The following is a 27,877-nucleotide window of genomic DNA, read 5'->3' as shown; positions in this document are numbered from 1 at the left end:
CGGACAAAAAAAAAAAAAAAAAAAAAAAAAAAAATTTCCCTCTAGGAAAGACGAGGTTTTCCCAAAGGCAAAGCAAACCTTTTTGAGACAGGTAATTTGTGTCCTAGTCCACTCAAGTAGTCTAAGGGCTCTTAGCTGGGGACCCTCGGGAGACGCTGTCAGAAGCTACTGCAGTATTCAGTCCTGAAGCAGCTGCACGAAACTTGCTGAGGCAGCAAAATGCCCCTGCAGTGGGTGTCAATTCATCATCCCCACTTTTCAGCCGGCAAAGAAATCCAGAAACAGTTAAGCTGCACGTTGCAATTTCTTAAAATAGAACTTCCCAGTTTTGAGTTTCATCAAGCCTTCCACTGGTTTTACAGTATTATGCATATGTCCTTCCCTCTCACATTGTTTCTCCTTTTAATTATTTTTTTCTTCCTCTTTTTTTTCTTTTTCACGCCGATGCCATAACAAGATTTGAGGGATGCACAGCTCACCCAGGAATGCGAAAACCCAGGCATGATGCTTATGAACTACAGAAGGATCACATTGTCCCAATGTTCACACTACTTTTAGGAGATTGCCCTCCGCATGGAAAAGCTAGCCTAAGAAAGCTCTGTTAACTTTGTTGCTGACTTTGATAACGGAGGCCACCAGACTGTAATTAGTCCACTTGGGTGGTTGTAACAGAATACTATAGGCTGAGTGTTTAAACAGGAATTTATTTCTCATAGCTCTGGAGGCTGGAAGTCTAAGATCAAGGTGCCAGCAAGTAGGTTTCATTCTGAAGCCTCTTCTCTTGGCGCACAGGCAGCCATCATCTTGCTGTGGGCTCACATGACCTCTTTGTGGTAGGACAGCAAACTCTCTGGTGTCTCTTCTTATAAAGACGCCAGTCTCATTATGAAGGCCCCACCGTCATGAGCTCATCTAGCCCTAATTATCTCCAAAAGAAAATACTACCGTATTGGGGGTTAGAGTTTCAACACGTGAATTTGGGGTGGGGGGTACAATTCAGTCCACAGCATAGGGTCTGTTTCCCAGTCTCAGCCTTTCAGTCAGTATCTTCAATTTCCAATCACATGATGTGAATTGACAACCAAGACCACAAGTTACGATTTAAACTCTGCAAAGTTTCCCTCTTACAGTCCATTACTAGAAACAAGGAGGCATTTTACAAACTATTACCCTGGATTTTTGCAGTCCTCTTAAAATACTTTACCAGAATAGTAGATAGTACCATTCTTTTGTATTTTGAAGTTTCTGCAGCATGGTCTTCTAAAGAAAAAGAGCTTCGGGCCAGGCACAGTGGTTTATGCCTATAATCCCAGCACTTTGGGAGACCAAGGCAGGCAGATCACCTGAGGTCAGGAGTTCGAGGCCAGCCTGGCCAACATGGTGAAACCCCATCTCTACTGAAAATACAAAAAAAAAATTAGCAGGTGGGCCAGGTGTGGTGGCTCACGCCTGTAATTCCAGCACTTTGGGAGGCTGAGGCGGGCAGATCATGAGGTCAGGAGTTCAAGATCAGCCTGCCCATCATAGTGAAACCCGTCTGTACTAAAAATACAAAAAATTAGCCAGGCATGGTGGCAGGGGCCCGTAATCCCAGCTACTCAGGAGGCTGAGGCAGGAGAATTGCTTGAACTCAGGAGGCAGAGGTTGCAGTGAGCCAAGATCGCGCCACTGCACTCCAGCCCAGGCGACAGTGCAAGACTCCATCTCAAAAAAAAAAAAAAAAAGTTAGCCAGCCATGGTGGCGGGTGCCCATAATCCCAGTTAATCAGGAGGCTGAGGCAGGAGAATCACTTGAACCCAGGAGGCAGAGGTTGCAGTGAGCCAAGATAGTGCCATTGCACTCCAGCCTGGGCAACAGGAGCAAAAACTCGGTCTCAAAAAAAAAAAAAAAAAAAAAAAGAGCTTCATACTAGATTAAGGATGAAGATGACAGTAATTTCCTCTTTGTCACGATCTAAAAACATCACAAAATGCTACGTGTTAAAATACATTAAAAATACACGACTTTCTTTCCACCCTTTGATATTTTCATTTATGAGCTATGATTCATAAGAATGCTCTGTCACTAGAAAAGCACAAAAATCAAATTCACTATGGCATGTTTATGATTACTACTAGAAGAATATATGGCGTTGATTCTCTAGGTGATTCTTATTCCTTTGGTCTTTTTCTTCTTTCCTCTTCCCTGTGTTGTTACAGTGTTGATTGTACAATTATTTACAGAACAATAGTAAATAATGTCAGCTAACATTTGGTGAATTCTTAACATGTGCCAGCCACTTGCCAAGTGTTTTACATTCCCTCTCTCTTTTAATCCTCACGAAAGCCTCATGAGGTAGCTATTATTATCCATGAAACACAAAAAATATTAAATGTTAAGTACATATAATTGTCTCTCTGCTCTTCACTTTCTAAGAAGGTAGATTCCTTGGAGGGTTCTTTATTTTACTTGATAGGGTGCTGCTGGGGACAGGAAGTGGAAAAGTGAAGAGAGAGAGAGAAGGCTAAATTAGAATAAAGAGATGGAGACCCAGAAGGGCTGGAGGAGGTGGGCAGATGAAGGGGTGGAAGAGGAGAGTAAGGAGATAGTGAAGGCAAAGATGAGGAGCTGGGAGGAACCTGGCAAGGACTGGCAGGCTCAAGAGGAGGGGAAGGTGTCATGGTCACAACAGAGGGGAGGCGGATTTGGGGAAATAGTGGGATATTTGGAGAGGATTTTTCAAAGTTCTGGTACATGAAGTATCACTTACTCTTTCTTCAGTATCTCCAGGAAAATCTCAGCATTGAATCTGCCATATTTTATCTAATCCAAGCTGTGAATGACCGTAAGATAGAATCGATGGCAAGATACATCATTGTTGGTCATGGTAGTACATGCCTGTAGTGCCATTACTCGGGAGGCTGAGAGAGGATGATCTCACAAAGTCCAGGAGCTCTGGGATATAGTGTGCTATGCTGATTGGATGTCCGCATTAAGTTTGGCATCAGTATGGTCATCTCTCAGGAGCAGAGGACCACCAGGGTGTCTAAGGAGAGGTGAACCCAGATTGGAAACAGAGCAGGTCAAAATTTTCATGCTAATCAGTAGTGGGATGATGCCTGTGAATAAACAGGCACCCCAGCCTGGAAAACTCATCTCTTAAAAAAAAAAAAAAAAGAAAGAAAAAAATACACATCACATTTTAGGAAGGAAGAAAGGTATGAAGGAAGAGAATTACCAATTACAAGTGCCCATCAGTTCAAAATGTGTCCCAATTTCAAAGAAATACAATATATTATACTTTAATCCTTTCACAGTCAGATTTATATCTTTTTGTTTTGTTTTTTAATGTGTCGTTATCTGGCAAGGCCAGATCTGAGCTACCCAGGAAGGGTCTGTTATACTTCAGTTACACCCGTTTTACAGAGGAGAAAAAGGCGAGCTGCACCTGCCTTTTCCACGTGTGAGTGCTGGGCCCTAGAGGCTGCAAATGCTTGGTTTTACTCCTCAGCGGCCTCCACTCTGAGCTCAGCCATCCAGCTGAAAAAGACAATAGGAAGCTACCTTTCTAACTAAATCTGGTATCCTTATTCAATCCTGTGGCAAATTCCTGTGATTTTGTGTTACCTTTGGCATCTTTTATTTTATTGTATTTTATTTTTGAGATGGGGTCTGGCTCTGTCACCCAGGCTGAAGTGCGGTGTGCTCCAACCGCCACCTCCCAGGTTCAAGCCATCCTCTCACCTTAGCCTCTCCAGTAGCTGGGACCACAGGCACACACAACCAGGCCCAGCTAATTTTTTGTATTTTTTGTAGAGACGGGGTTTCATCATGTTGCCTAGGCTGGTCCTGAACTCCTGCCTTCAAGTGATCCACCCACCTCGGTCTCCCCATGTGTTGAGCCTGGCTTTGACATCCATTTTTAATCTTCCTCTAACACATCCAAACTCCTTGAAAAAGCTCAAATTCTCTCTCTGGGCTTTGAGATGTAAATTTGCTATCCTGTTTCCTCTAAAACTCAATAAAGGCTCTCTTTATGTGGGACAGATAAGCTTTAACATGTTCTATTTACAAGACACAGTTTGAATCCAACTATCCTTTTAAACTAGTGAATGTCTCTTGGCTACAGTTTTCAAAATCAAAGCTATAGGGCTGGTATGGTGGCTCACGCCTGTAATCCCAGCACTTTGGGAGGCCACGAGGGGAGGACCAATTGAGGTCAGGAGTTCAAGACCAGCCTGGCCAACATGGTGAAACCCCATCTCTACTAAAAACACAAAAATTAGCTGGGCATGGTAGTGGGCGCCTGTAGTCCCAGCTACTTGGGAGGCTGAGGCATGAGAATCACTTGAACCTGGGAGGTGGAGGTTGCAGAGAGCCAAGATCATGCCACTGCCCTCCAGCCTAGGTGACAGAGCAAGACTCTGTCTCACAAACTCCATTTCACACCAAACAACAACAACAACAAAAATCAAACTATAAAGGCTTTATGTTTGTGTTTTTATGTATATATATGTACGTATCTGTTTCTATATTGTCTACATGGTACCAAGTTGACTTGTAAATAAATGAATGCTCATAAATTACGTAAATAAAACAAAATGCTTTTCAAGTTCATATGACTTTTTAGTAATCTTTGGTGAATAAAAATAATATTGGTTTAAGTATATGTAATTGAAGCTACTAGAAATAAGAGAAAGCAATCCTGTATACTAAGTATATGAAAAAACCCAAGATGTTTTTGGTGAGAAAAGAGTTATAAAAAGGCATAAGGACATGTGTTTTTGTTTTTAAAAAAATACTTTTGTCTAGTTTTGTGGTTAAAAGTTCGTTTTTTCTTTCTTTCTTTCTTTCTTTCTTTCTTTCTTTCTTTCTTTCTTTCTTTTTTTCTTTCTTTCTTTCTTTTCTTTTTCTTTTCCTTTTTTTGAGACAGGGTCTTAACTCTGTCACCCAGGCTGGAGTCCAGTGACACATTCTCAGCTCACTGCAACCTCTGCCTCCTGACCTCAAGTGATCCTCCCACCTCAGCCTCCCAAGTAGCTGGGACTACAGGCGCACATCACCACACCTGGCTAATATTTGTATTTTTTGTAGAGACAGGATATCATCATGTTGCCCAGGCTGATCTTGAACTCCTGGGCTCCAGTGATCCCCCTGCCTTGGCTTCCCAAAGTGCTGGGATTATAGGCGTGAGCCACTGTGCCCGTCCTATTTCAAAATTTTAGTGATATACATAAAATTGAGTGAATATAGAAAGTTGGGAAAAGAAAGAATATAAAAAATTTCATACCAGGTTAGGTTATAAAAGGCTTATGGAAATCTTGTGTGGTCAAAGCTAATTAAAAATAGATTTATAATTTATTTTTAATTAATTATAAAGTTCATAAAGATGAGCTTATAAAGTTTTATTAAATTTAGCTTTAGTATCAATACACTGAAACATGGGTAAATTTTGGTTTTCTCTTTGAACAAAATTTGTGTGTACTACTAATAAAAGATAGTAAGCCGGGCATGGTGTCTCATGCCTATAATCCCTGCACTTTAGGAGGCCAAGGCAGATGGATCATCTGAGGTCAGGAGTTCAAGAACAGCCTGGCCAACAAAAACCCTGTCTCTACTAAAAATGCAAAAATGAGCTGGGCGCAGTGGCAAGTGCCTATAATCCCAGCTACTTGGGAGGCTGAGGCAGGAGAATCGCTTGATCCTAGGAGGCAGAGGTTGCAGTGAGCCGAGATTGCACCACTGCACTCCAGCCTGGGCAATAGAGTAAGACTCGGTCTCAAAAAAAAAAAAAAAAGGAAGGAGAGAAACAGACTCTGTGTACTTTGTTAGATCTTTTAATTATTTGAATATTTGTCTCCTCTCCATCAAAAAGTAAAGATTTTTGCTTTTTAAAATCTTTTATAAATAAATTATAACTTTGGCTAAATGACTATTGTTTTACAGTGGCCTGTGATCCTATTGTGATTACGTGTTTTAAACCTTTTAAACATTTCCTATTTTGATCAAGTGTTTTCAACCTTTTACACATTTCACAGGCTTCCTCAAATCAAACTTTGTATTTGAAACTAAGTGTTTTCAACCTCAAACTAACTTTGGGATGTTCAAAGGGACCCCTGAAGCATCCAAAAGAGAGGTCATAAGCAGGCCTATTGGTACGTTAAATTACATGGGAAGCACTGTCAAATAATGATGTTCAGCCTTTTTTTTTTTTTTTGAGTTATATTTGTAAGAACATGTCATTAATGTGCTCCAAATTTGTATGCAAATCCTAAAAATCTGACATGCTATCAACTCATCATTATGGCGATTATGTAAAATTGTTGTAGACCACAGAAAATAACTAAGTTTTAAAAATCAATTGTTTATTTAAGTATGGCCATTTTAAGTCCTGTTGTCCACAGTTAATTGCTTTACTTTGATACTTTTTTTCCTGAAAGCTCTTTGCAAATCCTAGATGTTGTATCTTCGAGGAGGTTTATGGAAAGGATGGAAAGAACTCTGACAAATACAGGTTTCTGACAACATTGAGATCATACCATTGGACTAGGCAAAAAGTTTCAAAACACTAAAAAACAAAACAAAACTAGAAAACCTGGACTCATAAAACCGCCCACCTAACATCAAGCAGAACGAGAACTAATTAGATGGGACTGAACTGGTAGAAGACTGAAATGATTTTTTACGACATTTTTTTGTTTGTCATATTGCTGATTTTTATGTTTTGTTTTCCAGAATTAAGAAAACTTTTTTCTTCTTATTTCAGGATATTTATAGCTTACAGCAATTGATTGTTTTCCAGAATTAAGAAAACTTTTTTCTTCTTATTTCAGGATATTTATAGCTTACAGCAATTGAGTAAAGTGTACTTTCGTAATAGATTTAAAACATTTACCTCTCTACCTAATCTCTCTAGAATTTGGAAACTATTTGTGAGTATTCTTATTTTATGACAGTATAGTTATTTGCCTAAGTTCAGTAAGATTGTTTTCATCTGCCACAAAACACAATTGGAAAAACTGGTTATTTTACCAAGGCTTTAACTAGAATATCATATTTTGAGACATGACTAGACTGCTTTGAGGGACTGAGGTTGACTTGTATGGAGCCAATAAAAAGCCCCTTGGAAAGACTGGCCTGGTACCTTGTCTACGCAGTACTCTAATAAGGTTCCTAACCCTGAAGTAAGTAAAGAATGTCACTTTCTGACAGGCCTAGGAACCTCAAGTTATTTGGGGGACCTCAGGAAGAGTGAAATTCACTCAATTTGTATTGGTCTTACAGTCTTTGGCGTAACTCCTAAGCCTCAAGTGGCTTTTAAAAGACTAATTTGACGTTTCTTATGAAGTTTCAGCAAAGCCAACTTAACAACAGTCTATATGATGAATCACTATCATTATTGCATTTTATGCACATAACCAGGCCAAGTAAATAACACTAAACTTATTTTACAAGCAAATTAGTCTTGCTATAAATATCTTTGGTAAAAATTAGAAAATGGCGAGAGAAAGCTTACATTTCAGAACAACACTATAGTGCACTAGATTCTAGCCCTGTCCATTTGTTTTTGAGGGGTTTGTTGTTGTTGTTGTTATCTGGGCTGAATCCAGAATTTTAGTTTTCTCCAGTATCTGGCTGCAGCTCTCCAGACTAATCTTTCCAATTGTTCTCCCATCCTTCTGACTTGGAATCACTAGAAATTAAAATCATCTTTTCCCTAATGGCATACAAGCTGAAGCTAGTCAGCCTGGCTTTGAAGAAAAATCATCACAACAGCTTATATTTGGACAAATGTTGCATACGCAAACTGCAAACCAGAAAAATCTGTGAGATTGCCGCTAATCTTTGTGACGGACTGCCCTCCAAACTCTGGAAAAACTAGTTTATAGACTACTCCAGACATTAACCTTTGTTCTTCTTTTTCCACAGAAATGCCTCTTATTAATGACCTGTTTGGCTTCATCATATAGAGGCATAGCTTTGACAACCCATCTGCAACGCCATCTTCTAGAATGATACACCATAGCTTAATTGGACTGGCCTATTCCCTGAAATGTGAGACTGGTTTAATTGCGTGTGGGAGAAAGTGCTTAGGTTTGTTCTTTTCTATGTGCTTATTCTCATCCTAATCTGTGTTATTTTCTCCCTTTGCAAATTCCTTGCCACTCAATTACTAACCTGATTTCCCTCTCCATAACTACCAATCCTATTTTAATAGGTAAAACTTCCTGAAAATAAAGTTTCAAATGGGAGACTAAAAGAAACCAAACATATTTCCATATTTCACCCCAAAATATATTTCTTTTTTTTTTTTTTTTTGAGACGGAGTCTCGCCCTGTGGCCCAGGCTGGAGTGTAATGATGCAATCTCGGCTCACTGCAACCTCCACCTCCCAGGTTCAAGTGACTCCTGCCTCAGCCTCCTGAGTAGCTGGGATTATAGGCGTGCGCCACCATGCCTGACTAATTTTTTGTATCTTTAGTAGAGACGGGGTTTCACCATGTTGGGCAGACTGGTGACTCCTGACCTTGCCATCTGCCTGCCTCAGCCTCCCAAAGTGATTGGATTACAGGCATGAGCCACCGTGCCTGGCCCCAAAATATACTTCTTTGACATATTTTGAGATGGCTATTCAGAGGACCTGCAGAAAGCAATAGCCCTGAAAAGCTGCCTTTTTTAGGAGAGATTTGCATTTATAGAGAAAAATCTAGGTTAGTGAAATGAGCAGTCATGCTTCCTCTGAGTGCCTCCACCCATCCTTTGTCCAGATCTAGAAAAGATTATGTCCACCACAGACTACCATCTATCCTTTCTGAGGGCAGCTCCGAGACTATATTAGTCCATTTTCATACTGCTATAAAGAACTGCCTGAGACTGGGTAATTTATAAAGAAAAGAGGTTTAATTGCCTCACAGTTCCACATGTCTCGGGAGGCCTCAGGAAACTTATAATCATGGCAGAAGGTGAAGGAGAAGCAAAGACTTTCTTCACATGGTGGCAGGAAAGAGAGACCGAGCAAGAGCAGGGAAAAGTGCCTTATAAAACCAACAGATCTCATGAGAACTCACTCACTGTCATGAGAACGGCATAAGGGAAAATGCCCCCATGATCCAATCACCTCCCACCTGGTTCCTCCCTCGACATGTGGGGATTATGGGGATAAACTATTCAAGATGAGATTTGGGTAAGGACACAGAGCTAAACCACATCAGAGACGACCTGAGATACTTCCATCTGCATAATGAGACAGCCTTTGCTTGACATTCCTCTTCCATAACCTGTGCTGTCACCTCCCACAGAGCCCAGGGAAACTTGGTCCCAGGCCACTGGTCTTTGGACTCATTCATTTTTCCTGAAAATCATTTACTGCCCCTCAGAAGAATTGTCTCCCCACTCACTTATGAAGAAGGGTACACAAGCTTCTGTACCCTACTGGGTTATTGGATAATCATTCTCTCCTGTGATTCCTTGGTGCTATGCATGTTAAAAAAAATTTTAATATGCCCTTTCTCCTGTTAATCTGCTTTTTGTCAGCTGATTTTCTGCGAATCTTCAGAGGGTGAAGGATAAGTTTTGCCTTGGCCCCTACAAGAACAATCCTTCAACTATTTTTGTAATTTATGATGTTGACTTTTTGAAGAATTCAAGCCATTTATCTTCTAAAATGTCACATTGTCTCTATGTGTGTCTGTGAGTGTGTTTATGCCTTTTGTTTTGTTTTGTTTTGTTTTGGACGGAGTCTTACTCTGTCACACAGGCTGGAGTGCAGGGGTACGATCTCGGCTCACTGCAACCTCCGCCTCCCAGGTTTAAGTGATTCTCCTGCCTCAGCTTCACTAGTAGCTGGGATTACAGGCATGCACCACCACACCGGGCTAATTTTTAGTAGAGATGGGGTTTCACCATGTTGGCCAGGCTGGTCTTGAACTCCTAGCCCCAGGTGATCTACCCGCCTTGGCCTCAGCCAAAGTGCTGGGATTACAGGCGTGAGCCACAGCACCCGGCTTGTTTTGTTTCTTAACGCATCATTAATCATTAAGGCCAAATCTGAGCAGCCTAGGAAAGCTCTGTTATATCTGAGTACACACATTTTACAGAAGAGAAAACTGAGTCTCAGAGAAGCTAAGTTACTTACCTCTGGGCTCACAGCTAATATATGGAGAGCCAAGATTCTAACCTAAGTAAGCTTGATTCAGCTTGTGTGTGTGTGATGCAATTTACTTTGTTCCTTTATCACCTGTGCTTCCTATTAAATTGAGGTTGGGGCTGGGCATGGTGGCTCGTGCCTGTAGTCCCAGTTACTTGGGAGGCTGAGGTGGGGAGGCTTGAGTCTGGGAAGATCATTAGTGCCATGATTGTGCTACTGCACTCCAGCCTGGGCAACAGAGTGAGACCTTGTCTGAAAAATATAATAATAAATAAATAAAATAAATAAATAAAGGTTGGATGATTCAGGTTAAGCCATTTTGGTAAAATGATTTCATAGGTGATGCTTTATACTTCCTAGGGCATACCATGTCATGTCAGGTGTCCCACTCTTAGTGACCTACATTTGATTGCATGGTTAAAGTTCTGATCACCAGATACCTCCCTTTGCAATTAACAGGTAACTCATGGAGTGACATGTTGGCACCATGCAAATATCCTGTTCTGCCTTGTTCATTTTTGCAGCCCTCAGTTCCCAGCAGAGGCCATACCCAGTAGACCAATGACTTCTACCTTGGCAAACTATGATTGAGCACAAGCACCCAAACCTCACCAAGATACTTCCTCTAATGAATTATTCTGGAGAAATGGAGGCCCTGCAGGCCTGAGAGAAGGCAGGAGAGATCCCTGGAGCAGGTGCTGAGGGCTAACACAGCTTCTCCTGCCAATGCCTCAGGCTAAGTTCCCAGACACACTCTAAGTGCTTGGAAGGAGCTGCCTCCTTTTAGAGATTGCTGGGGGAGGCTACCCACAGCTTGGTAAAGCCAGAAAAACAAAAATTTAAAAAGCTGTCATTTCAAAGCTGGGAACAGTTTTCTGTTTTGCAATAAACCAAAGACTCAATCTCCCTTTGTACTTGGAAAAAAACCTGCCTGGTTCATTAATTTTATGCAAATATTAAGCAGGATATGTTTGAGCTAAATTGCTTTCTATAATAATGTAATAGGGTGCCTATGCTTTGCAGAGTCACATCTCTTCAGAATTTGTTTCCTTAGGCAGTGATTTTTGTTTTGGGTGTGTGTGGGTGTTGGGGGTGGGGGTTGTGCGTGTTGCCTAAATATGGTTTGAAAATTCTCTGTGCTTGAAAACTCATGCAAGTTCTGGTAGAGATGGACAACAGGGGCGCCTGTACATAGTCTCACTGGTATCACAGGGGCATCATATCTGGAAGCTTTTTCAAACTAAGTGAAAGAATCCAAGCAGACTGGTTCCTGAGTTATCTGAGTCCAAACCCTGGGCATTCCCAGAACCCCTGAAGGGACATACCCAGTGGTGGCTTAAGGCCATCTTAGCTGGCTACTGAAGTGAAATGTGACGTCATTGTGATACCAGTTGGATGTAGCATACAAAGTGCTGTTACATCACGATGCCTGCCTAACGCTCCTGCTCTGAGAAAGCAGTGTGAGTGCGGACAGGCTGGACGCGGAGGTAAAAGACACAGAAAGAGGGGCATCCCCGTCCCCGGCTCTTCCCTGGCAGCTTTGAGAGAGATGATGAGAGGGGATATGTTAAGACCAGATCCTTTCCAATTTTAAACAGGCTAAGACTCTTCTTTGGCCAGGCCTGGAGGGTGGCTATCTACGTGGTGTCATTCAAAATGGACCAGTGCAAGTTCTGTCACCTGCTGACCTGGATCCATCATTCATGGGTCAGAAATGGGCCACACTGAAGTGGATCTCTTCACTGGGATGAACATGTTATCCAAAGTTTTTTGATTCCTTAAATTCCTAAATACTGTAAACCTCTTGGCAATAAAGTTTGGGAACAGCCCACCATTCTCCACTTATTATTATTATTATTATTTTTTAGACGGAGTCTCGCTGTGTCACCCACGCTGGAGTGCAATGGCTCAATCTCGGCTCACTGCAACCTCCACCTCCCGGGTTCAAGTGATTCTCCTGCCTCAGCCTCCTGAGTGGCTGGGACTATAGGCACGCACCACCATGCCCAGATAATTTTTGTATTTTTAGTAGAGACAGGGTTTGACCATTTTTGCCAGCATGGTTTCGATCTCCCGACCTCGTGATCCGTCCATCTTGGCCTCCCAAAGTGCTGGGATTACAGGTGTGAGCCACCACACCCGGCCCCACTTATCTCAAACTAACCGTAAGCCCCTTCCCAAGTCACCAGGGGCAATGCAACCTGAGGATGTGCCCTCTTTGCAGTCTTGAGTCGCATTGAGACAGATTATCCGTGGAGAGTGGAGAGCGGGCAGGTGTGATTAAAGCGCAGGGCCTGGTCTGCCAAGGTGGCTCACACCTATAATCCCAATGCTTTGGGAGGCAGAGGTGGATGGATCACTTGAACAGAGCAGTTTAAAACCAGCCTGGACAACACAGAAATATCCCATCTTTACAAAAATAAAAAAATTAGCCAGACATGGTGTCACATGCCTATAGACAGTCCCAGCTACTCAGGAGGCTGAGGTGGGAGGTCAGCTTGAGTCCAGGAGTTTGAGGCAGCAGTGAGCCATGATTGTGCCACTGGACTCCAGCCTGGGTGACAGAGTGAGTCCCTGTTTCGGGGGCAGAAAAATGCACAGGGCCTAAGACCTCAAAATCTTAAGCCCCACCTCCACCCCATTGACTCCATCCACAAATGTTTACTTCTCCAAATACCCAAATAATCAGTGAGTGCTGCGCCTTCAAATTGATCCTGATTTCATCATAGATGCCAAGCATTCTTCATGATTGAGGTTTGAGATTGTGCACATTTTCTAGTTTTGTAGAAGACTGGGTTTTCTACATATTTTCCTCAAAATTTTTTTGTTTGATTTTGGAGTGAGATCAAAATAACTTTTTAGAGACTTTTAGTCGTCTTTTTCTCCATCTTCAGTTGTTTTGTTCAATTGTTTCCAATTCTTGCCCTTTTGTGAAAAGCTTTTGAAATGACTAATTGTCTTCCAATTGATCTTTAATTGCCTCCCACCAATTTAGATAAAAAGTATTCTCATTGTCATTAATTTTCTAAGTACTTTGTAACTGTAGTTTTGATTATCTATTTAACCCAAAAGTTATTTAAACGTTGTTTTTAGTTTTCTAAGAGAGTAGGGGTGGGTTTTGTTTTTTGTTTTGTTTTGTTTTTTGGCTATTCTACTGGTTGTTCTCTTTGAACTTTATTGTATCATGGTGTAATGGAGTCCCTGTAATTTGTTTTTGTAATTTGTTTCAGTTTTCTTGATAGCTTGATGATACAATCAAGCAATTCAGATTTCTTTCTTTCTTTCTTTCTTTTTTTTTTTTTTTTGAGACGGAGTCTCGCTCTGTTGCTCAGGCTGGAGTGCAGCGGCGCAGTCTCAGCTCACTGCAAGCTCTGCCTCCTGGGTTCACGCTATTCTCCTGCCTCAGCCTCCCGAGTAGCTGGGACTATAGGCGCCCACCACCACACCCGGCTAATTTTTTGTATATTTAGTAGAAACGGGTTTTCACCGTGTTAGTAAGGATGGTCTCGATCTCCTGACCTCATGATCTGCCCACCTCGGCCTCCCAAAGTGCTGGGATTTCAGGCGTGAGCCACTGTGCCCAGCAAGACTCCTCATCTCTAAAAAGCAAACCAAAAAAGCCTTTTCCAATAATTGTATACATTCTTCTTTGATACTAAACTTCTAAGTGCAAGTGGTAGTTTCTTAAAAGTTATTTGCAATGGGGAATCTGAAACCTAACAATGAATATTTTGTACACTGTTATCGTGAAATCTATAGGTCTCACTCTGCTGCCCAGGACAGAGTACAGTACTGCAATCACGGCTCACTGCAGGCTCCAACTCCTGGGCTCAAGTGATCCCTCTGCCTCAGCCTCCCAAACAGCTGGGACAACAGGTACTTGCCACCACGACTGGCTAATTTTTCAAATTTTTGTAGAGATGGGCAGGGCAGGGCAGAGATCTCCTTGTTACCCAGGCTGATCTGAAACTCCTAGCCTCAAGCAATCCTCCTGCCTCAGCCTTCCAGAGAGCTGGGATTACAGGCGGTGATTCCTCCCCAGGCCTGTTTGTTTGTATGTTGATTTCCCCATAGTGTGATTGTAAATTTGTGAATATATATTTCTATCATTTTGCTTTATATGTCTTGAATATACGTTGTTAGAAACCTAAGTGTTTATGGAAATTTGTTATCATCTTCATGGATAGTATTTTTTACCAATATACAACATCCCTCTTTGTTAATTGTATGTTTTTGCCTTGAGATTATTTATCTGATAGTAATATTGCTATACTTTCACATTCACCTGCTATGCTTTTCTCTTTTAATTAAAATTTTATTCTTATGAAAGTAATACATATACATAGTTTTGCTTTGTTTTTAAGTATAGTAATAATACTATAAGACCTCCAACAAAAAACAGCAGGACCTGCCCTATCACTCTCTACCAACCAACCCCATTCTCAGAGGCAACCACCCAAATGTTTGTATTTATTCTACATACCTAAATAACATGCATATACCTTCACTGACTATATATACTTCAGTTTTTCTCCTTGGAACTGACTTCTTCATAATGCTTGTTGTCTCATTAGTGAGCTAAATGACAAATAATATTGAGCATCTCTTCTTGTGCTTATGTGCCATCCATATATCCTGTTTGGTGAGGGGTCTATTCAGATTTTTACATTATTTACTTATTTATAAGATGGAGTCTCGCTCTGTCTCTCAGGCTGGAGTGCAGTGGTGTAATCTTGAACCTGGTGAACCTCCCAGGTTCAAGAGATTCTTCTGCCTCCGCCTCCTGTGTAGCTGTAACTACAGGTGCGTGCAACCATGCCCAGCTAATTTTTGTATTTTCAGTAGAGACAAGGTTTCACCATGTTGGCAAGGCTGGTCTTGAACTGCTGACCTCAGGTGATCCACCCGCCTAGGCTTCCCAAAGTGCTGGGATTACAGGCATAAGCCACCGTGCACAGCCTAAATTTTTCCCATTTTAAGTTTGGGTATTTTATTTTCTTGTTGTTGAGCTTTGAGAGTTCATTATATATTCTAGATACAAGTCCTTTATTAGAAATATGGCTTGCAGGCTGGGCATGGTGGTTCATGCCTGTAATCCCAGCACTTTGGGAGGCCAAGGTGAGCGGATCACCTGAGGTCAGGAGTTCGAGACCAGCCTGACCAACATGAAGAAACCCCATCTCTGCTAAAAATACAAAATTAGCCAGGTGTGGTGGCACATGCCTGTAATCCCAGCTACTCAGGACATACCTCCTTTTGGGCTTTTTATTTATTTATTTTAGGACAGGGTCTCACTCTGTCCCCCCAGGCTGGAGTGCAATGGCACCATCACAGTTCACTGCACCCTCCATCTCTTGGGCTCAAGAGATGGAGGCTGCGGTGAGCCGAGATTGCGCCATTGCACTCCAGCCTGGGCAACAAGAGCGAAATTCCATTTCAAAAAAAAAAAAGGAAGAAAGAAAAGAAATATGGTTTGCAAAGATTGTGTCTCAGTCTGTAGCTTGTCTTTGTTCTTTTAACAGCGTGTCAAAGAGCCAAAGTGTTTCCTTTTTGTTGTTTTCTGAGGTTCATTGAAAATTACTGACATGAAGCTGATTGATAAATAGGAGAAAAGGCACACAAATTTATTTAGCATGTATACACAGGAGCCTTCAGAATGAAGACCCAAAGATACAGGAGAAAATGTTCATTTTAATATTTAGGTTCAACAAAGTGTAGACAGCTGTGAGGAAGTATGATTGGACAAAAAGAATATGATCTAATGCTAATAGGCTGAGTTAGGGAAACCCAGTAGCGCCTGTCTGTCTACATTCTTCTTGGCCTCTCTGAGCATGCATTCCTTCCTCTCTGGGATGGGGCGGGGGGCGGTCTTATGAGCTATAGTCAAACAAGGTAGGCCAGATAGTTTCTTTATGACCAGCTTTTACACAGAAAGGTGGATGGAAAATGAGAGTATATTTTTAGGTTTTATGAGTAGCTTTGGGGAGAAGAGGTTCTGGTTTCTACCACCTGCTTTAGGGAAGAGATTTCTAGTTTCTATGGCTAGCCCCAGGAGAGAATGGGACTGAGAGATAAGAGGGAAGAAGAAGGTCAGAGAAAAACTTTTGCTTCTGAGGCTGCTGCTGAGGTCTACACTTTGGGGTATTGTTTTCTGAGCCCCAACAGATGAAATTCAATTTATCAATTTACTCTTTGATAGATTGTTCTTTTTGTACTGTTTCTAAGAAATCTTTGTCTAACTCGAGGTCAAAAAGGTTTTTTCTTCTATGTTTTCTTCTAGAAGTTGATTCATAATCTTGGGTTTTACATTGACGTCTATGATTCATTTTGAGTTAATTTTGATACATGGTGCAATGTATGGGTTGAAGTTCATTTTTTCTGCCTTATGAATATCCAATTGTTCCAGCACCATTTGTTGAAAAGATGATGCTTTCTCTACTGAATTGCCTTTGTATCTTCATTGAAAATCCATTTCTATCTCTCTGTTCTATTCCATTGATCTATTTTCTTTCTTAACATCGGTATCACACTGTCTTGATTATTGCAGTTGCATAAGAAGTCAACATTGAAAATAGTATTCAGCCATAACAAAGAATGAGATCCTGTCATTTGCGGCAACATGGATGGAACTGGAGATCATTATGTTAAGTGACATAAGCCAAGCACAGTAAGGCAAATATCGAATGTTCTCACTCATACTTGGAAGCTAAAAAAGTGGATCTCATGGAGACAGCAGACTGATGGTGACCAGAGGCTGAGAGGATGGGAAGGGAGGGATGAAGGGAGATTGATTGATGGGTACAAAAATACAGTTAGATAGAAGGAATAAGATCTAGTGTTCAATAGTTCCTAGGGTGATTATAGTTAACAATAATGTATATTTCAAGATAGCTAGAATAATGAATATTCTCAACTTAAAGAAAAGATACATGTTTGAGGTGATGGATATCTCAAATGCCCCATCTGATCACTACACATTGTATGCATGTAACAAAATGACGTGTACCCCCCAAATATATACAACTATTATATATCAATTTTTAAAAATATATATTTAGTATTTTTATTTCATCTTTTCAAGGATCATATATTTTCATGTCATTCTTTTTTTTTTTTTTTTTTTTGCTTTTTATTATTACATACCAATTTTTAAAAAAATAAGTCTTGAAATTGGGTAGTGTTAGTCCTTCAATTTTGTTCTTCTCTTCTAAAATGGTTCTTACTATTCTAGGTCATTTGAATTTCCATGTAAATTTTAGATTCCGTTTGTAATTGTCTGCAAAAAAGCCTCTTGGGATTGTATTCATAATTGCACTGAATCTATGGATCAATTTGATCTTTCCATTCATTTAGGTCATTTAAAATTTGGCTCATCAGGTCAGGCGCGGTGGCTCTTTCCTGTAATCCCAGCACTTCAGGAGGTGAAGGCAGGCAGATCACTTGAGGTCGGGAGTTTAAGACCAGCCTGGCCAATATGGTAAAACCACATCTCTACCAAAAATACAAAAATTAGCCAGGTGTGGTGGCAGGTGCCTGTAATCCCAGCTACTCAGGAGGCTGAGGCAGGAGAAGCACTTGAACCTGGGAGGCAGAGGTTGCAGTGAGCCGAGATCATGCCACTGCACTGCAGCCTGGATGACAGTGAGACTCTCTCTCCAAAAAATAAACATAAAAAATAAAATAAAATAAAATTTTGCTCATCAGTGTTGTGTAGTTTTCAATGTACAGGTCTTCTTATATCTTTTGATAAATATATCCATAAGTATTTTTTTGATGTTGCTATTAGTGGCATATTTTTAAATTTTTATTTATTTCCAACGGCTCATTGTTCATACCCAGAAAAGCAATTTATTTTTGTTTTTGTGTTTTACTGAGAAGGAGTCTCACTCTGTCATCAGGCTGGAGTGCAGTGGCACCATCTTGGCTTACTGCAACCTCCACCTCCCAGGTTCAAGCAATTCTCCTGACTCAGCCTCCCGAGTAGCTGGGACTACAGGCACAAGCTGCCACGCCTGGTTACTTTTTTTTTTTTTTTTTTTTAGTAGAGACAGGGTTTCACCACATTGCCCAGGCTGGTCTTGAACTCCTGGGCTCAGGCAATCCGCCTGCCTTGGCCTCCCAAAGTGCTAGGATTACAGGCGTGAACCACCATGCCCAGCCAGTTTATTTTAATATATTAGTCTTGTATCTCGTAATGTTGCTAAACTCATTCATTAGTTCTAGTAGTGTTTTGTTTTGTTTTGTTTATTTATTTATTTATTTATTTTTTGAGACAAAGTCTCGCTCTGTCGCCCAGGCTGGAGTACAGTGGCACGATCTCAGCTCACTGCAACCTCCGCCTCCCAGGTTCAAACGATTCTCCTGCCTCAGCCTCCTGAGTAGCTGGGAGTACAGGTGTGTGCCAACACGCCCGGCTAATTTTTATGTTTTTAGTAGAGAAGGGGTTTCACCATGTTGGTTAGGCTAGTCTCGAACTCCTGACCTCGTGATCTGCCCACTTCGGCCTCCCAAAGTGCGGGGATTACAGGGGTGAGCCACTGCACCTGGCCCAGTTCTAGTAGCTTTTAATAGATTTGTCAGCTTTCTGTATAGATGCTCATGTTGTCTGCAAATAGTTTTACTTTTTTCTTTCTTTCATTGTTTTTTTTGAGACAAGGTCTTGCTCTGTCACCCTGGCTGAAATGCAGTGGTGTGAACACAGCTCACTGTAGCCTCAACCTCCTGGGCTCAAGTGATCCTCTTGCCTCAGCTTCCTGAGTAGCTTGGACCACAGGTGCACAACACCAGCCTGACTAACTTTTTGATTTTTTGTAAAGACAAGTTCTCACCATGTTGCCTGGGCTGGTCTCAAACTCCTGGGCTCAATTGATCCTCCCGCCTTGGCCTCCCAAAGTTCTGGGATTACAGGAATAAGCTACCACACCCAGCCTACTTTTTCTTTTATCAGATGGCTATCTTTTGTTTCTTTTTCTTGCCTAACCCCACTAGCTGGAAACCTCAATACAATGTTGCCTAGAAGAGGTGAGATCTCACATCCTTGTCTTATTCCCAAGCATGGGAGGAAATCATCAGTCTATCACCATTAGGTATAATTTTGGCTGCGGGTTTTTCATACACGTCCTTTACCAGTCAGGTTGAGGATGTTCCTTTCTAGTTATTCTTTGCCAAAAGAGTGAATGATGGATTTTTGTCAATGTGTTTTCTGTATCGATTGAGGTTATCATCTAGGTTTTCTGTTTTGTTAAAATGACTATATTGATTCAGTTATTTTTATTTTTTTCAGACATGAGGCCTTGCTGTGTTGCCCAGGTTGGAGCACAGTGGCTATTCTACGGCATGATTACAGTGCACTGCAGCCAGAAAACTCCCGGCCTCAAGCCATCCTTCCACCTCAGCCTCCCAAGTAGCTAGGACCAGAGGTGCACGCCACCACACCCAGCTTGATTCTTTTTTTTTAATTTGGAAAAATTTCTGGAAGATTGATTCATTTTTGAATGTTGAACCAGCCTGGTAACACTAGGATAAATCCCCTCCTTATTTATGATTGAATTCACTTTGCTAAAATTTTGTTTAAATTTGTTGGTCATTATGAGTATTGGTCTGTAGTTTTGTTATAATGTCTTTATCTGACTTTAATATGAGAGTAATGCTGGTCTCATAAAATGAGTTGGAAAATGTACCCTTCTCTTCAATTTTATGGAATAATGTATGTGAAATTGGTATTATTTCTTCTATAAATGTTTGGTAGAATTCATGAGTGAAGCCACGTGGGCCTAGATCTGTCTTATTGGGAAGGTTTTTAACTACACATTCAACTTCTTTAGCAGATGTAGAACTATTCAGGTAATCTACTTCTTGAGAGAACTTTGGTAGTTTGTGTCTTTCAAGGAATTTGTCCATTTTGTCTGGGTTGTCAAACTTATTGGCATAAAGTTGTTCACAATTGTGTAGGGGAAACTCTATCCGTGCTTTCTTTTGCTCTCACACCATGACAGTCATCAACACAGAAGCCTTCGGTGACCAAATGTGTGGGGGCTTTCCTCCACACACCAAGCAGCAGACACCAGCCAGGTGTCCTCTAATCTAGTTCTGACACCATCTACCTGGAGATAGTGTCAGATCCCACAGGTTGGGGGTTCCCACACTCTCAGACACCAGTCATAAATCCAGGCCTCTGGAACTTCTGACTGGCTTCAAGTCAGGGTTCCAGTGACCCCCTCTTTGGATTTGACTAATTTGCTGGAGTGGCCCACAAAACTCAGGGAAACATACTTAGTTTACCAGTTTATTATATAAAGCATAAGGCACAGGATACAGATGAAGAAACACGTAGGTTGAGGTATGGGGAAAGGGGTGTGGAGCTTCCATGCCCTCCCTGGGTGCCACTGTGCAGGAACCTCCACATGTTCAGCGATCTGGAAGCTCCCTGAACCCTGTCCTCTCGGTTTGTAATGGAAGCATTCCTTCCCCCAGAGTACAGGGTGCAAGTTCATATAGGAGGGTCTTAAGACCCACAAGGAGAGAGTCCTGCCTTGGAGCAGGTGAAGAGGGCAGGTCAGAGGCCTGTCCCTGAGGCCTAATACACCCAACAAAAGACTGTAACAAGGGCTATGGGAGTTATGTGCCAGAAACTGTGGAGGAAAACCAATATACATCATAACACCACAATAATGTTCCTTATGTTCCTGTTAATATTTGCAGAATGTCTAGGAAGTCACCTCTCTCATTCCTGATTGATAATTTGAGTCTTCACATGAGTCTTTTTTTAAAAAATAATCTGGTAGTAAGTTTATCAATTTTATTGATCTTCTCAAATAACCAGCTTTTGGTTTCATTCATTTTCTCTATTATTTTTCTGTTTTCTGTTCCACTGATTTCTGCTTTGATCTTCATTATTTCCTTTCTTTTGCTTAGTTTGGTTTAATTTGGTCTCTTTTTTCTAGTTTCTTAAGGTGTAAGCTGAGGCCATTGATTTGAGACCTCCATTTTTTTCTCGTATGGACACTTAATGCTATACATTCTCCCCAAATGGCTGTTTTAACGATACCTCCAACATTCTGATATGTTGTGTTTTCATTTTCATTCAGTTCAAAGAAGACTTTGTAATGTCCCTTTGATTTCTTCTTGACTCATGGCTTATTTAGAAGTGTGTTATTTAGTTTATAAGCATTTGAGGATTTCCCAGAAGTCTATTATTGATTTCCAATTTAATTTCATTGTGGCCAGAGAAGATACTTAACATGATTCTAATCTTGTAAAGTTTATTGAAACTTGGTTTATGATTCAGAATATGATCTATCTTGGTAAACTTTCCATGGGCACGCACTTGAAAATGTGTGTTCTGTTCTTGCGTGGCCTATTTTAGGCCATGCTGGTTGATAATGTTGAAATCTTCTATATCCTTAATGATTTTTCTATTTTCACGCTCTACCATTAATTGAAACAGAGGTATTGAAATCTCCAGCCATAATTGGAAGGTTCTTTATTTCTCCTTACCATTCCTATCAGTTTTTGCTTCATGTGTTTTGAAGATCTATGTGCATAAACATTTAGGATTTTTATGTCTTCCGGGTGAATTGACCCCCTTGTCATTGTGAAATGCACTATCCCTGTGAAATCAACTTTGTCTAATATTAATCTAGCCACTCCAGCTTTCTCTGACTTTTTCCATCCTTTTTACTTTTACCTTTTTTTTTTTCTTTTTCTTTGAGATGTAGCTTCAGTCTTGTTGCCCAGGCTGGAGTGCAATGGTGCGACCTCAGCTCACCGCAACCTCCACCTCCTAGGTTCAAGCGCTTCTCCTGCCTCAGCCTCCCGAGTAGCTGGGATTACAGGCACCCACCACCAGGCCCAATTTTTTTTTTTTTTTTTTTTTTGTATTTTTAGTAGAGATGGGGTTTCACCATGTTGGCCAGGCTGGTCTCGAACTCCTGACCTCAAGTGATCCACCCACCTTGGCCTCTCAAAGTGCTGGGATTACAGGCATGAACCACTGAGCCCAGGCTACCTTATGTGTTCTTTTGTTTTTTTTTTTGTTTTTTGAGACAGAGTCTCGCTCTGTCATCCAGGCTTGAGTGCAATGGCATAATCTTCACTCACTGCAACCTCCCCCTCCCAGGTTCAAGTGATTCTTCTGCCCCAGCCTCCTGAGTAGCTGGGGTTACAGGCACCGGCCACCATGCCTGGCTAATTTTCGCATTTTTGTAGAGACGGGGTTTCACCATTTGGCCAGGCTGGTCTTGAACTCCTGACCTAAGGTGATCTGCCCGCCTTGGCCTCCCAAAGTGCTGGGATCACAGGCGTGAGCCACCGCACCCAGCCTACCTTATGTGTTCTTATATTTAAGCGCACCTCATGAAGGCAGCATGTAGTTGGGTCGGGCTTTGATATCCAATCTGATATTGTCTGCCTTTAATTGGGAGTGTGAGACTATTTTTATTTAATGTGATTACTGATATAATTACGATTAAGTCTGTCATCTTGAAATTTGTTTTTTATTGGTCGTACATGTTTTCTGTTTCTCTTTTCTTCTTTTTCAGCCTACTTATAGATTAATGGAGCATATTTTATGATTCGATTTTATCTTCTTTATTGGCTTATTAGCTCTAATTCTTTGTTTCTTTAATGGTTGCTTTAGGGTTTATAGTATACATCCAACTTATCAGAGTCAACTTCCAAATGGTATTATACAATTTCACATATCATCTAAGAACTTATGATATGTTCCTGTTAATATTAGCAGAACATCTAAGGCACAGGGTCTGTGAGACCAGGCTCCATCCTGCCCCAGTGTCAAGTCCGACCACCAGGTACTAGTCCCTCCTGTGGGGCCTTAACTGCTCCCCTCAGCATCTAGGTGCTGAAAGGGGAGACTTCAGGTACCACGGAATCCACCTGCCTGCCCAGGCAGTGTTGCCAACAGAAGGTCGACTATGAGAAAGGTGTTTCTCTCAATTAAGCGAAGTCTCTCTGAATGTGACTTCCACCACAGTTCCGGCTCCGACGTCTTCTGAATTCACACAGGACTCCCCTACGTCCCCCCCAGCCTGGCCGCCTTTCTGATGAAGGACACCTTGGGTCATGTGTCCCCTCTGCCTCTCTCCTCAAAGTGAATGAAAATCAGAAAAAAGCAAAACAAAACAAAACCCAGTGAGCTCTCCTAAGGACATAAGACACAGCTGGAATGAGAGGTAGAAAAGCAGAAAGAAGGAACTGTGACTCCTGCATCAGGGAATTTCCCCACCATTACTCAGAGGGGACTGGAGTAGATCCAGGCTGTGTGGACCCTAAAGCATACGCAGTTTTGTTCCTCTTTTTAAAATTTACTTATTTATTTATTTATTTAGACGGAGTTTCGCTCTTGTTGCCAGGCTAGAGTGCAATGGCGCTCTCGACTTAGAGGGGATTGGAATAAATCCAGGCTGTGTGGACCCTAAAGCTTATGCAATTTTGTTGCTTTTTATTTATTTATTTATTTATCTATTTATTTATTTATCTATTGATTTATTTATTTTAGACAGAGTTTCGCTCTTGTTGCCCAGGCTGGAGTGCAATGGCGCTCTCAGCTCACTGCAACCTCCGCCTCCTGGGTTCAAGCAATTCTCCTGCCTCAGCCTCCCAGGTAGCTGGGATTACAGGCTTGTGCCACCATGCCCAGCCAATTTTTGTATTTTTAGTAGAGATGGGGTTTCACCATGTTGGCCAGGCTGGTCTTGAACTCCTGATCTTGTGATCTGCCACCTCGGCCTCCCAAAGTGCTGGGATTACAGGTGTAAGCCACTGCACCCGGCCTACAAAATATTTTCATAAACTACGACACACCTCTATAATATTTTTTCAGACCAGAGGGTAGGGTCTGCACACTGATTGCCACTTCACATAACAATCTTATGATATGATTTTCTACAGAGAGAACAGAAGGGATAATTCAATCTTTCCTCTAGCATGTTTGATCAAAATTTACTTTTCATTGACAGTTTGGAAAAGTCTATTTCAGCTTCACAATGCATTATTGGTAATGCCATGTATATTGTTAGGAGTTTTACAAATTTGAGGAAAATGTAACGGCAGAGGCAAATAGGAGTTGGAAGACTGGACAAGAGGCAACTCCCTCGAGGTAAGTGAGCACCCGTGGCTGCTTATCCCAGGTTGTCACTGCAGGGGCAGTCTGGGCCCAGGCGAGGGGCCAGGATGGACAGACATAAAGGATGTAATAAAGAGTTAGCAACTGTGTGGAACAACACTTCCCTGCTCTTCCTGCCTCCCCTCTCTGGAGACCTTTTGATTGTCACTCTGATTTTTTTTCCTACGACAAATGTTACTGGGTTCATTTATCCATTCATTCAACTACTATCTATTGGACACTTATTACGAACAAGGTGTGGAGGTGAACGCAACAGGGAACAGCCCTGCCTTTGCAGAACTTGTCACATAAACACTGGAAGAGAATGAAGATTACATTTATATTGTCAGTTGATTTGATGAGTACAAAATCTTATCAGAAACACTGTGGGAATCTGAAACTATTATCTATTCACTCACATACTTCTTCAACAACTACATTCTACAACTACTTCTTTTTTTTAAGACATGCGGTCTCACTCAGTGACCCAGGCTGCAGGCTGCAGTGCAGTGGTGCCATCAGAGCTCATTGCAGCCTCAAACTCCTGGTCTCAAGTCATCTTTCAGACAGGGCGCGGTCGCTCGCGCCTCTAATCCCAGCACTTTGGGAGGCCGAGGCAGGCAGATCACCTGAGGTCAGGAGTTCAAGACCAGCCTCGCCAATATGGTGAAAATCCTTCTCTACTTAAAATACAAAAAAAGTTAGCCAAGAGTGGTGGTGCACATCTGTAATCCCAGCTACTTGGGAGGCTGAGGCACGCGAATCACTTGAACCTGGGAGGCAGAGCTTGCAGTGAGCCGAGATCGCACCACTGCACTCCAGCCTGGGTGACAGAGCAAGACTCAAAAAAAAAAAAAGAAAGAAAAAAGAAAAAGAGCAAGTCTCAAAAAAAAAACATCTTTCCTCCTCATTCAGCCTCCTGAGTAGCTGGGACTACAGGCAAAAGCCACTGTGCCCAGCTTACAACTGGGCAAGGCACAGAGGTGAACATGAGAGACAACACGCCCCTGCCTTGCAGAACTTTTAGTGAGTGGGAGACAATGTACAAAGTCATACACCCTTTGAGTGCAGTAGCAGGACAGGAGGCACTGGGACTCGGGAGTGAGTAGGCAGGTCTCTACCTTGTGTGAGCACCTAATCCGATGGCATGACATGTGAGGAAGGGGAGTGACTGTGCCCAGTAAATTACAGTCCTTCACCCCAGACTGCACCCTGGATTCCAAGCAACCAGCTCACAAGCAGGAGGGGGCTCATGGAATCATGAATCAGTGATAAAATTTCAGTATCAGCAGAGTCCCTAGGCCTTTATTCATCATCAGAACTGTGAAGGACACTTCAGGGACGGTCCACCCTCACCCTGGGCATGGGTAGGGGAGAGGAGGACATTAAAAGGAGACTTCTGGTAGGCATCATATGAAGGTCCTCTCTGTTACTGATATTGGAGGGGCAGTCTGAAATTGCAGTGAGCTGAGAACACACCACTGCACTCCAGCCTGGGCGACAAAGAAAGACTCCTTCTCAAAAAAAAAAAAAAAAAAAATTTCACTGAACCTAAAAAAAAAATTTAGGCAGGGCCTCAATTCCAAATCTTATAATAACCAGAACAAACCGAACAGACTGCCCCTCCAATATCAGTAACGGACAGGACCTTCATATGTTATCACTGTTATCTCTCACCCAGGAGTCTTCGGACCCACACTGAACACAGAACAGCTGGAGAAAGGGGTTCCCTGCTTCCTAAGTCTTTCCACTTAGATTTTTGGCCTAAGGTAGGTACATCAAGTTTCTTCCCCAGCTGCCTACTGGAAGCAATTATCACAGTCTTAAAATTGGGTGTTTCAGGGCAGGAATCTGGAGGCACCTGCAGCTGGGCTCACCCTAGAACTCAGGGAAGGAAGCAGGCCTTCTTGGTATCAGTCAGGACCGACTCCAGTCAGCTTAAGCAAAAAAGAAAAGGCTCACGTGGCTGGGAAGGCCGGGATGGAGGCAGGTGAAAGGGGCTCATGGGCGCTGGCGCCACTCCTGGCCCCTCCTCCTTCCACATGTGTTGCCCTCACTCTCACTGTGGCAATGGGAGGCTTCCTTTGGGTAGTTAGGGAGAGGGCCAGGCAACTCCACCATGCCCATGTAGCGACACCAGAGGAAGAAGAGCTTCCTTCTCCCAGTCCCTGGGAGGGTTCCAACAGGCCCTGTTTATCACCCCACAGCCCCGGGGCACAGCCCAGAAAAAGGAGGATGGAAGGACAGGCAACAACAGGAGCTACCAAAGTCCTCTGCATGGCAGCTATTTTCAAACATGGGAAACTTCTCCTCTCTGCATAAAAATAGAGCTCAAATGATCCAAAGTTGGAGAGGAGTCTGGAAGGCTGAGATTGCTGCCAACAACAGCCATTCTGCAGATAGAGTTCTGTGTGCCACACCAGGGCATGAGCGCCTCGGAAAGCAACTGGAAGCAGGTGGGCCTGGAACACACTGGCATCTCCCAACCCCCACTGAGGAAGGAGGGAACCCCTGCTCTCATCTACCGCGGGAACTAAGGTTGCTTTAACTGGTACCGCCTTGCCCATCGCGGGTAGGGGAGGCCTCCCACAGTAGGCCTGATGCTCCCTCTGCCCCCGCCCTGGGTCTCCTGCCCCTGGAGATTGCTCAGCACAGCAACCCAACTGCTCCTTGGAGAAAACTCCACCACCTCCCCCAGGAGGAGTTTCACCTCTGGCTCATTTCTGCCTCTAGGCCTCAGCCAGGTGGGTTGCTCCTCCGACCTGTCCCTCCAGGACGCGTTCTGGTCCAGGGATGTGGGCCAGGTGGGGTCCCCCGCAAGGTCACCTCGGAAGTAGGCACAACTTGCAAAGACAGAGGCATCTGTTGTGTTAGCACAGCTTTGTCCCTTACCTTTGAGTAATAGTGGGCTCCTCCTCCACCCGACCCCATACGCTGATGAGAAGCACGGAGCTCTTCTGGGCCCTGCTTAAGGCCACAGACATTTTGAGTAAGACAGTCAATCCTCGTGTAAGGAAGCGACCGGCCGGAGGAGGAGCAGCCCAAGAGGCAGAGGACAATGAACAGAGAGAGTCAAAGGACTGAACAGCAGAGGAGGGAGGCTGGGACAGAACTGGCATTTGTACAATTTACATATACAATGTCCCCCAAGATATTTTTTAACATATACAAATGTCCCCCAAGATATTTTTTAACTACAAAGAGAAAGACAATACCTTACTGTGGAGGAACCCAGTGCACAAGGTTAATAGGACCAGGAATAGGACACAGTGACATCACGAGCCCCCAGTGTGAGGCCTCGAGACAGACAAAACATCATGTCTGTGGTATTCTTGCCAAAAATATATAACCTCATTCTAATCACGCAAAACACCATACAAGCCCAAATGGAAGGACATTCTACAAATAACCAGTACTCATCAGAAGTGTTAAAGTCATGAAAGACAAGGAAAGATTGAGAAACAGATGGGAGGAGACCAAGGAAAAATAACCAAATGCCATGTAGGGCCTTAAATAGCATCTGGGAAGAGAAAGTGGGCATCTTAGCTGGGCATGGCGGTGTACACCTGTAGGATCACTTGAGCCCAGGAAGTCAAGGGTGCAGCGAGCCGTGATCACACCACTGCAC

At 42.5% G+C, this 27,877-nt stretch overlaps 1 protein-coding gene and 1 pseudogene across 3 annotated transcripts in view; both read right to left on the bottom strand.

Moving 5' to 3' along the window:
• Window positions 1-27,877, bottom strand: part of LOC105465119 (UDP-GlcNAc:betaGal beta-1,3-N-acetylglucosaminyltransferase 2) — a 325,143-nt gene that overhangs the window by 253,485 nt on the left and 43,781 nt on the right. The gene's annotated exons all lie outside the window — the stretch shown is intronic.
• Window positions 435-527, bottom strand: LOC112423750 (small nucleolar RNA U13; annotated as a pseudogene).

Source organism: Macaca nemestrina, chromosome 13 (assembly GCF_043159975.1).
Source record: "Macaca nemestrina isolate mMacNem1 chromosome 13, mMacNem.hap1, whole genome shotgun sequence".
Classification (NCBI taxonomy): domain Eukaryota; kingdom Metazoa; phylum Chordata; class Mammalia; order Primates; family Cercopithecidae; genus Macaca; species Macaca nemestrina.
Note: the sequence above shows the minus strand (reverse complement) of the source record. Positions and strands in the feature narration are given on the sequence as shown.